This window comes from Glandiceps talaboti, chromosome 19 (assembly GCF_964340395.1).
Source record: "Glandiceps talaboti chromosome 19, keGlaTala1.1, whole genome shotgun sequence".
Taxonomy (NCBI): Eukaryota; Metazoa; Hemichordata; class Enteropneusta; family Spengelidae; genus Glandiceps; species Glandiceps talaboti.
Window position 1 is genome coordinate 15,059,232 of NC_135567.1, and position 12,058 is coordinate 15,071,289.

Sequence of the window (12,058 nt, forward strand, 5' to 3'; positions counted from 1 at the left end):
AACCACATAGACAGGTTACCCAGCAGGAAAAATCAGAATGACAGTTCTGTTAATGCATTACGTAATATTGTCAGCCAGTTTCAGCTCGTAGATACTTGGAGGAATTACCACCCAGACAATAGACAATTTACATGGCGCAGACTTCAACCATCGCCAATTCACAGTCGAATTGATTATATATTCATGTCTAAACATCTGTTGTCTAAAGTGAGTAAAGTCGATATCAGACCAGCCGTAAAGACAGATCACATGGCAGTTTTTGTAGAAATAAAAGCACAGTCGGAAAAAAGAGGGCCAGGAGTATGGAAATTTAATAACAAGCTACAACAAAGAGACAACTTCATAAACAGTGTAAAGAAAATAATTCGAGATTTCAAGCAGAAAGTTTTCAAAGACAAGAGAACACATTGGGACATGCTCAAAAAAAGTATTAAAGAATATACACTAGGGACAACAAGAAACGCTACAGAACTGTAATAATGACATTTTGAAGCTTGAAAGGCGAATACGTGAACAGGAAAAGGAAATGATACAAAATCCAACAGACGACAATATACAGAATTATGCGAAAACCAAACAGGAGCTAAATGACATATACGAAGTACTAGCAGCGGGAGCACAGATACGGTCACGAGCAAAGTGGATAGAAAAGGGTGAAAGAAGTACAAAATACTTCCTCAGCTTGGAAAAGCACAATGCCGTAAAGAAAGAAATGAAAGAAGTTTTAAATGAAGAAGGCAAAAAAGTCACAGATACAAAAGATGTGTTAAATACGCAAAAGAAATTTTACCAAAAACTCTACCAACAAAAAGAAACGGAAATGAATTTACGCGTTTTTCTTGGCAATACTCCGATTCCTCAGCTAACTGAAACAGACAAAGGTATCTGCAATGGTTTATTGACAGAGAATGAGTGTTTTGCGGCGTTGAAAAAAATGGCGGGAAACAAATCTCCGGGCACTGATGGATTAACTACAGAATTTTATCGCTTCTTTTGGAATGATTTGAAATCTTTGCTCGTCGCCTCCCTAAATGAAGCTTGGGAAGTTGGTGAGCTGTCAGTATCTCAAAGGAGAGGAATGATCTCCTTATTGTTTAAAAAAGGAGCAGAAAATGACCTGAATAACTGGAGACCTGTTACTCTGTTGAATATTGACTATAAGATCGCAACTAAAGCCTTGTCGAACAGACTAAAGCAAGTGCTGCCCTCGATCATTCACAGCGATCAGACTGGTTATTTGAAGGGCAGGTATCTTGGCGAAAATATTCGACTGATATCTGATATCCTTCATTTTACTAAGAAGAGAAAGATGAAGGGTGCCATTTTATTTGTAGATTACAATAAAGCGTTTGACAGTGTAAATTGGGATTTTATGTTTCAAGTGTTGGAAAAATTTAATTTTGATACAAGCTTTATACAGTGGATCAAAACACTTTACATGAATATTACAAGTAGTATTAGTTATAAGGGTTGGAATACGGATTATTTTTCACTTCAGAGAGGGGTACGACAGGGTTGCCCACTCTCCGCATTGTTGTTTTTACTTGTAATAGAGGTACTTGCATGTAAGATTCGACATGACAGGTTAATTAAGGGTATAAAGCTACCAAATGATAGTAATGCAAAAATATCCCTGCTGGCGGATGACACTACAATTTTTGTTGAGGACAAGGGGTCTGTTGATGAAGTGCTAAAAGTAATGAGTGATTTTAATAAGTGTAGTGGGTTGCAGATGAACGCTAATAAAACAAAAGCAATGTGGATTGGGATAGATAGGGAGTGTACCGAAAGGATTGGGGACATTACATGGACAAACGAACCTATTAAGACGTTGGGTGTATACTTTGGTTATGATATTGATAAATGTCTGACTTTGAATTGGGAAGGAAAAATTAAGAAACTAGAAAGGACGCTTAATAGCTGGGCAAGGAGAGATCTCACCATTTATGGTCGAGTGTTAATTGTTAAAGTGTTGGCAATATCTCAAATACAGTTTTTGGCTACAGTGATTGGTATACCCGATGTAGTCAGGGTGAAAATACAGACGCTTATTGACAATTTCACAAAAAGAAGACGTCCTTTTAAAACTCGTATCCTCGAGTGCTCTTATGACAAAGGTGGTATTAAGTATGTGAATCTCACTAATCATTTGAAAGCTATTTGGGCAATGTGGGTAAAACGGCTTATAATGGGAAAAGGGAAAACCTGGACTGCGATCCCATGGATGTATTTTCAGCTTGACCGTTTGACGGACGTATTCCATCAAAATAATGAATGGAAAAAACTGCACAGTAATATACAGACACAATTACCTTTCTTTTATGTAAATGTTTTGAACTCCTGGTTTGTAGTTAGTCATAGAGTTTTGGGTAAGACATTTTTACGCAATTGGTCGGCTAGATACAGAATATTTTATAATTCTTGTGAAACCGATCTGGACACAGAATATGGTATTTGGAGAAACTCTGAATTTATACCCCTGGCAAGAATTTCGTCAAGATTGGTACGTCAGCTGCTTTTAAATGACTCTCAACACATTGATAAGTTACAGAAATGGTTTTTGTCCCTTCATGTAGGTCATTTGCATAACAATGTCAATACTGACCTTGTATGGAAAAGTATGTACACATTAACTAGAGAACTGAAACTGCGTGAATTCCAATGGAAACTGCTTCATCGCATCATACCTTGTAACAAGTACTTATTTTATTGGAAGAAAGTCGATTTTATGACATGTAAATTTTGCGCAAATGTTGAATCTTTGGAACACAGATACCTTGAGTGTGATCAAGTAAGAGATATGTGGCATCGAATCTCAGCAGCGTTGACGCACTATTTGCATAAGAATGTACAGTTATCAAGCACAGATATAATTTTCAACTGTCAATTTAAAGAATTTGGAGATATATTTACAGATGAAGAAGGCGTTGTTAAGCTTTTGGTATTAATAGGGAAATGGTCTATTCATAAGTATTGGACATCTGAAACAACTATTCCTTTGATTCGCATGTTGAAGCTTGAATTTAACTCGAGGTATAAAATTGAGAAAGAAATGAATGCAAATGTAAGAAAGCTGGAGGCGTTTGAGAGACTGTTAAATCTTATTTAATACTTGCTCCTGCATCTTTTTTTTTTCATTTGACATGTATTGATTTGCAAGTAAGACATTGTATCATTTACCCACTGGAATCAATTATTAATAATAATAATAAAAGACAAAAAAAAAAAAAAAGTAATAAAATCGCAAACAACTGTGAAGTGTCACGAGAAATAGTGGATGGGGAAACTGTCATCGACTTAAAAAGACACTCTAAAACTGTTTCCAATCTGTAATGGCTGTACACCTGATAGGAAGAAGTAAACACAGAGACCATTTGGGAAACAGTGGAAATCCTGAATTAGACACTTAGTGACTCACTCATAAAAAAAGAAGTATAATAAAAAAAATAAAAATAAAACATCTACCTACCCCACCTATTCTAAAATTTAGCGTGATCAGAGCCACACAATTTTTAATTATGTATCAACAGTATGTAACACGGGTTAATCACCATGACAAATCGATTAACCATAGCTTTTTTAATCATGAGTTCACAATTTATGAAGACAGCCTTTCCTGATTTATGTGAACCTATCGACGAAAGACATATAGTGGATGACTTGTTTTACAGTTTTGTTTGTATTTGATGAATTTTATTGTATAAGCTAAGATTAATATGCATGTTCTCTCGAAGTTTTATAGTTTAGATTTTTAAGTTGTGCTTTTGTCTTTAAACTGGTACTCATTTTCAGACTGTTTAGTAGTGATTACCTTATCTAAAATTCCACAATCAACTATTAATTATTAAAATATTTAATCCTCCATCATGTTTACCACGTGGCATGCACGTGTCACATTTTTCCTGTCAAGATAAAATTAAAACACATTCTTTGGCTTCTGTGATGTCGTTTTCACTTTAAATACTGAGCACAAATCCAATATTTATATTAAAATATGAAGAAAGAAAACCCGGTTTTTTTCATATTATACTATAAATATTACGTGTGTCAAATAATAACAAAAATGAAAAAGAATTTATTTTAAAGTAGTATTTCGTTATTACCCATATTGTGAACAATGATTTGTGTTCTAGAACCCCACCCCAGCCCCAGGGGAGGGGAATCAAACCTACGAAAAACTCGCAATGACCAAAAACAAAATACATTAATGTTGCACAAGCTGCACTTGGAACTTCTTCTGTTTTAAAAAAAATAGTTACATATTTTATTTCTTCATTCTTAATATCGTACACCCTAAGCATGATTGAATAACATCAGGGTAAAAGTATTTGTATAGCTGTAAACATAACATGGGACAATACTTTGTTTTTGGGTCCGCACCCTATAATCAGGGTCCCCAAAGCGATCATGGTCTCCATTTGTTACTGTTCTACTTATTGATAAAGTCGACATCCAATAGGGAACTTGCAATCCAGACTGAGCATGCTCAGACGCAAAGGAGTATGGGATTATCTGTGGTTATTGTAATACCTAATCTGGAGCTACTGATAAAATTAACCTCCCACAATTGTTAGGGTAATTATGAATTGATTATTTATAGTTGCAAACAATGTATCAACATTATTTACAATACCAATTCATTAGTATTTATCATCAAATTTCCCATGATGCAATATTCAACATGGCGGGTTTGCAAGTTCCCTATTAACATATCAAATGCTTGATTATTGGTATTTTGATAGTTTCCAATGAATATATTGCTGTTGTCTGATTTAAAAATAATTCACAAGTTACAACTACTTTAATGGCTTTGAGCGCAGTGTAATCTGATTAAGGAGACTTTGAATAGATTGATGGGTAGCACTGGCTAGAAAATTTCGTTCTTCCATATAGTTTCAAATGATATATCCATCAATGGAAAGTCCAAGTGGTAAACAATTTTTTATTCTAAAAAAGTGCATTGAATAGAGAATGTGTGGTCCCTCGAGAAACATAGAAACCATAAATTTTCCTTTCACAATTGACCTATGATTATCTACTTACACATACGACGACCACCTTCACGGGAAACCATTTCCTGTTACACATGAACTAAGATTAACTAATAACACATTCTACGACATCCGTCTCCTACACGTGTTTGTTGTAAACTAAACAATATTTGTTTATTGAAAAAAGAGAGGTGTAATTATTCTCTGAAAAGTACTCTTCTGTACAATTCGAGGAGAAATAAATAAATCAATGTAGGATAAAAACCTACATTCTTTTACTTAGGCATCAGCCCCCCCCCCCCCCTCCCCCCCCCATCCTAACTAAACAGGCAAAAATTGAAATTGTTTCACACAGTACTATAAATTTCAAATCGGTATATAGTAGTATATAGTATTATGAATAATAAACCAGGATGTAGTATGTAGCATCCGATATGTAGTAGTTTGCAATGCAATGAATAAAGTAGTCGTATGTAGTGCTATGAATACAAAGTCAGTATGTAGCAGTATGTAGTGTTATGAATACAAAGCCAGTATGTAGTAGTATGTAGTGATGTGAATACAAAGCCAGTGTGTAGTAGTATGTAGTGCTATGAATACAAAGCCAGTATGTAGTAGTATGTAGTGATGTGAATACAAAGCCAGGGTGTACTAGTATGTAGTGGTGTGAATACAACAAAGCAAGTATGTAGTAGTATGTAGTGCTATGAATACAAAGCCAGTATGTAGTAGTATGTAGTGCTATGAATACTAAGTCAGTATGTAGTTGTATGTAGTGCTATGAATACAAAGCCAGTATGTACTAATATGTAGTGCTATGAATACTAAGTCAGTATGTAGTTGTATGTAGTGCTATGAATACAAAGCCAGTATGTACTAATATGTAGTGTTGTGAGCACAAAACCAGTATGTAGTAGTATGTAGTGCTATGAATACAAAGCCAGTATGTATTAGTATGTAGTGCTATGAATACAAAGCCAGTATGTATTAGTATGTAGTGCTATGAATACAAAGGCAATATGTAGAGGTATGTAGTGCAGCCAATGAGGTAGTTGTATATTTTTGACGATTTAATTTTTTTTAAAGTGCCATGCATTTATAGCAAAAATTCTTTCTTTTCTGAATTTTACATTTTTAAATTTAAGCTAATTAATTGACGTGTGTAATCGAGTTAACATATAAAATGTTTGATTATTGGTATTTTTGTAATTTCCAATGAATATATTGCTGTTGTCTGAAAATAATTCACAAAGTATAACTAGTGCAACTTTAATGACTTTGAAAGCAATTTCATCTCTGATGAAGGAGACTTTCAATAGATTATTTACTGGGTGAGATTGGCTAGAAAATCGTTACAGTTTCGATACAGTTTCAAATGATATATCCATCTATGGAAAGTCCAGGGGGTAAACGATTATTTTTTTGTAAAATTTGTTGTATGGTTAAATTAATCACAGACAAGTAAGTCTGTGAATGAATGAATGAATGAATGAATGAATGAATGAATGAATGAATGAGTGAATGAATGAATGAATGAATGAAACCATTTAGATTTTTATCCGTAGAACATATTGTATGAATAGAAAATGTGTGGTCCCTCGAGATAAACGGAAACAATTTCATGACGTCATACATGACCTATAATTATCTACTAACACACTCGACGACCACCGTCAACTATTCCCTGTCACACAGAAACGACGATTATCTACTAATACATTCTACGACAACCGTCACCTACACTTGTTTGTTGTAAACTAAAAAAAATAATACTTTTGGCCTGAACGGCTTCCCATATCAGACCCCCCCCCCCAACTTCTAATTTAATTCTCCAAAATTTAAAGTGTTCCAGACAGCATAATCAATTTCAAATTGGTATGTAATAGTACGTAGTACTATGAATACAAATCCAGTATGAAGCTTTTGTAGTATGTAGTGCTATCAATACAAAACCAGTATGTAGTAGTATGTAGTGATGTGTAGTGATATGAATACAAAGCCAGTATGTAGTAGTATGTAGTGCTATGAATACAAAGTCAGTATGTAGTAGTATGTAGTGCTGTGAATACAAAGCTAGTATGTAGTAGTATGTAGTGCTATGAATACAAAGCCAGTATGTAGTGGTATGTAGTGCTATGAATACAAAGCCAGTATGTAGTAGTAGGTAGTGTTATGAATACAAAGCCAGTATATAGTAGTATGTAGTGCTATGAATACAAAGCCAGTATGTAGTAGTATGTAGTGATATGAATACAAAGCCAATGTGTAGTAATATGTAGTGCTATGAAGACAAAGCCAGTATGTAGTGCTATGAATACAAAGCCAGTATGTAGTAATTATAGTGATATGAATACAAAGTCAATATGTAGTAGTATGTAGTACTAAGAATACAAAGCCAGTATGTAGTAGTATGTAGTACTATGAATACAAAGCCAGTATGTAGTGCTATGAATACAAAGCCAGTATGTAGTAGTATGTAGTGCTATGAATACAAAACCAGTAAGTAGTAGTGTGTAGTACTATGAATACAAAACCAGTATGTAGTAGTATGTAGTGCTATGAAGACAAAGCCAGTATGTAGTGCTATGAATACAATGTCAGTATGTTAGTAGTATGTAGTACTATGAATACAAAGCCAGTATGTAGTAGTTTTTAGTGCTATGAATACAAAGTCAGTATGTAGTAGTATGTAGTACTATGAATACAAAGCCAGTATGTAGTAGTTTGTAGTGCTATGAATACAAAGTCAGTATGTAGTAGTATGTAGTGCTATGAATACATAGCCAGTATGTAGTAGTTTGTAGTGCTATGAATACAAAGTCAGTATGTAGTAGTATGTAGTACTATGAATACAAAGCCAGTATGTAGTAGTTTGTAGTGCTATGAATACAAAGCCAGTATGTAGTAGTTTGTAGTGCTATGAATACAAAGCCAGTATGTAGTAGTTTGTAGTGCTATGAATACAAAGCCAGTATGTAGTAGTTTGTAGTGCTATGAATACAAAGTCAGTATGTAGTAGTATGTAGTACTATGAATACAAAGCCAGTATGTAGTAGTTTGTAGTGCTATGAATACAAAGTCAGTATGTAGTAGTATGTAGTGTTAACGAGGTAAAATAGTTCTATCGTTGACGATTTACTTTATTACCATACATTTATTATAGTAAACTTGTTCTATTTCTCGATTTAACGACATTGTTCTTAGAAATATTTGTATTTATTGGTACAAAACAGACCCTTTAAAACTGAAATCATTTTTGTGGGTTGAGAACTAAAATGGCTCAAAAACCCGAGCCCAAAGTCAATTGTTTTAGATTTCATCCTACATTGAGCTATTTATCTCGCCCCCGTATTGCGCATGTGCAGCGCAAATTGAGCAATTTACATCGATCAGTAGATCTTCAGAATTATCTTTCAATAATGAACTTCCTGACGACCTTTTTTTCCACACTAGCGTACACGTGTTAAGCGCTACCTGCTTCAATGCATGGGCGTTTATTTAAACGGCTTTCGCGTTGATAAAACAAGTCATTTGGTTATATGCCTTTAACACTTGGGTACACATCGAAGCAAACTACTGACAGCAAGCAACGATGCCTAGAATCCGATCACTCAGAGCTAAGATCCCCGAAGATTGCCCACATTTGAAACAAAGCAAACGACTGATTGTGATGGGTACAGCAGGAGTCGGCAAGTCTTCGATTATCTCACGATTCCTGTATGGTAAATTCAGCGAACAGCACATGGAGACGGTTGAAGAAATGCACGCTCAAGATTTCAACATCAGCGGGCAAAGACTACATCTAGAGGTTCTCGATACGTCTGGTTCGTTCTCCTTCCCTGCAATGCAGAAAATCTACATCGCGACTGGTGATGTATTCGTCCTCGTGTATTCAGTCACCGATAAGGACTCCTTCGAAGAAGTTGTACGTCTGAAAAATCTGATTCTTGACGGAAAGAAGAATAAAGAATCAACTATCATCGTTGTTGGCAACAAATCAGACCATGATGATGACAGGCAGGTAAATTACGCTTTTGCAGATTTGCTAGCGGTTGACTGGGACTTGCAGTACATCGAAACATCTGCTAAGACGAACTCGAACATTGATCAGCTTTTTAAAGACATTTTTGAATCAGTCGAACTGCCACCCCAAATGATAAGCTTGATTTTACAATGACAAGCACATGTACAATGACCAAGGTAAAAAAAGAAAACGTGTTATTTATACAGAGCTGAAGTTTTCTATGTAATTGTTCAACATTGTATGTCATTTGTTGTTAATATAGGTATTTAGTTAACACGTTTTGTAAAGTGCAACTTGTTCCTTTTAACAGAATTTGTTTGGTTTTAACATTGTAATATTAAGAAGAAGATTTGACAATCTTTCTCTATACCCAATAAATACAATGCACTATTCAACTTTTGAAATCCGCTTGGTTTATTATCGAAAGATTTTATTTTGATGTTTGGTGCGAGATGAGTCGTATGTATGCTAATATGTATGTGTGTATGTATGTATGTATGTATGTATGTATGTATGTATGTATGTAAGTATGTATGTATGTATGTATGTATGTATGTATCTGTATCTGTACCTGCACCTGTACATACCACGTGTCTGTGTCTGTGTCTGTGTCTGTGTATGTACCTGTGTCTAGATGTACACGTATCTGTATCTCTGTACCTGTACTTGTGTCTGTACCTGTACCTATGTCTTCGTCTGTTTCTTAAACAATAGTTGTATATGTGCCTGTGCCTATGCCTGTGTCTGTATCTGTCTCTGTCTCCGTCTCCGTCTCCGTCTCCATCACTGTATCTGTATCTGTATCTGTATCTGTATCTGTATCTGTATCTGTATCTTTTACATGCCTGTTCCTGCACTAGACATGTTCCTGTACCTGTGTTGCGAGTTGTAGAGTTGAACGGTATAAGTATGGATAGTTCAGACGTTACACTCTAGTACTCACACTCTCATACTCTCGTACGGGATCGTTCAGGTCCAAGTCGGGAATTAGTCACAACTGAGAAGATATTTCGGCTTGCCAGAATAACCTATCCGAGTCTCTCTGGTCTCCTCTCCTCTGACTCTGGATATTTTATTCTTACTTTAAGTATATTTCGAATACAATGGAATTTACACAACGACTATATAAATAGCAAGTCACACCCTAAGATCATGCCATCATAAAAGTTATTACGTACTTTTCTCTAACCAATCATGTGAATTTCAGTTACATCATGTTTGCCCAGCTTCGTCATCGCCAGTCTATTTCTGACCTATGGCCTACAATGCCGAAAGGTAGAATTTATTCCCATAATTCCGAAATACGATATTTTGGATCGTAACACCTGTGTCTGTGTATGTGATTGTGTCTATATCTGTACCCACGCCTGTGTCTGTGCTTGTGTCTATGTTTGTATCTGTATCATTCTGTATCTGTACCTTTATTTTTATCTGTGTCTGTATCTATGTGTACAGGTCCATTGGTTATCACACACGCACAGATACGGAAACAGGAAAGCTGGTAGTATATTAGTAACAAAAGACACACCGAACAATTGATCTTACATCCAGGGCCTCCATGGCTTAAAGGCTGCGTACGGATGAGGATTGCATGATGTTCAAGAGAAATCAAATCTTTCTTTTTTTTTAAAATTCGCAATGTCATCACCCTAGCGTCGGCGTCTGACAGGAACATATTCATTCAAAATGCCACCTCGAAGTTTGATAACAGATACAGATACAGATACAGATACAGATACAGATATAGATACATATAACTAATGATTTCCTTTCGAAAGTGGACAGGATGTACTGTATCCTGTGTTATCTATGCTGTAGGTATTCTGGTTCCTGGACGATGCGTTACGTTTGCTACGACAATCTCCACTCACATATAGCGAAAGTTCTTACTATAGCGCAGAACAATGTGCTACCCCCATCAGGCAAAGAGTATACGACACATGTCAGAAGTTATCCATCCACACAAAGTCGGTATATTATATTAGGTAGTACTGTGAATATAAATGCAGTATGCAGTATATGTAGTGCTGTGAATATATAGTCAGTATGTAGTAGTACGTAGTACTATGAATACAAAGCCAGTATGTAGTCAGGGCCGTAGCCTGACCAAATTGCCAAGGGGGCAGAACTTTGTCTTAGTGCAATCATGCATTTAAAATTTAGAAAAGTGCCAATTTTACATAAATTTGCATGTGATTTACATAATTTATATTTTAGCAAACGCAATTAAATATCATATGTAGGGTTAGAAAAAATAAAAAAATGCTGGTCAACGGGTAACCTAACCCATCACATTGGGTAGGTAGGTCGATTTGATTTAGGATAAAACAAACCATATATAATGATAGCAAAATATTTCAGGTCGAGTTTAGATTAGTTTAGAACTTATTCAGTCATCTTGATACTATCTTATGCAATTTGTCTGCATAGCTACAGTTAGGAAATGTACACAATTTACTGTTAAACAAATGGTGTAGTTCCTCGCACCCTCTCTTCTCAAAAAATGTTAAGCCCCGCTAATTGAAACTCAAGCATTATTTTAGCCACCCCTTCTGTCACCTACACTACAGTGGAGATATAAAATCATATGGTACAATGATGCATACAGATATCAGTGATAGCCAACTACAATAATATTCCGAACGAGATTACTTTACACAGGATGTGGATTTCACGTGCACAATAAGGAGATGTCTCTTATTAGCTCTAACCTATACAGGGAGGTACTTAGCCAGACATCTTCCATCTTGATTTGGGAGAAAGACAAGTATCACCTTGAGTGCTACTGATTGGAAGGCGACAACTCCAAAGGTGAAAAAAAATGAAAATAAGACAGTGTAGGAGGCCATTTAGAGGCATAAAATATCAAACCATAGACATAATAAAATACCAGAATTGAAACAATTATGCTATGCATTACATATTATCTGGAAGTGTATTTTGTTGTGGCAAAGCTGAAAGATATTATGCAGATGTGCACATGGTAAATGACTTCTCCTGAGGTTTAAATTTGGTTCCAAAAAGTCCCCGAATAAAGAGCAAA

General features: G+C 35.4%; 1 pseudogene; it reads left to right on the forward strand.

The window, feature by feature from the left end:
* Positions 1–8,583: 8,583 nt before the first annotated feature.
* Positions 8,584–9,168, forward strand: LOC144450047 (GTP-binding protein Rhes pseudogene; annotated as a pseudogene).
* The last annotated feature ends 2,890 nt before the right edge of the window (positions 9,169–12,058 follow it).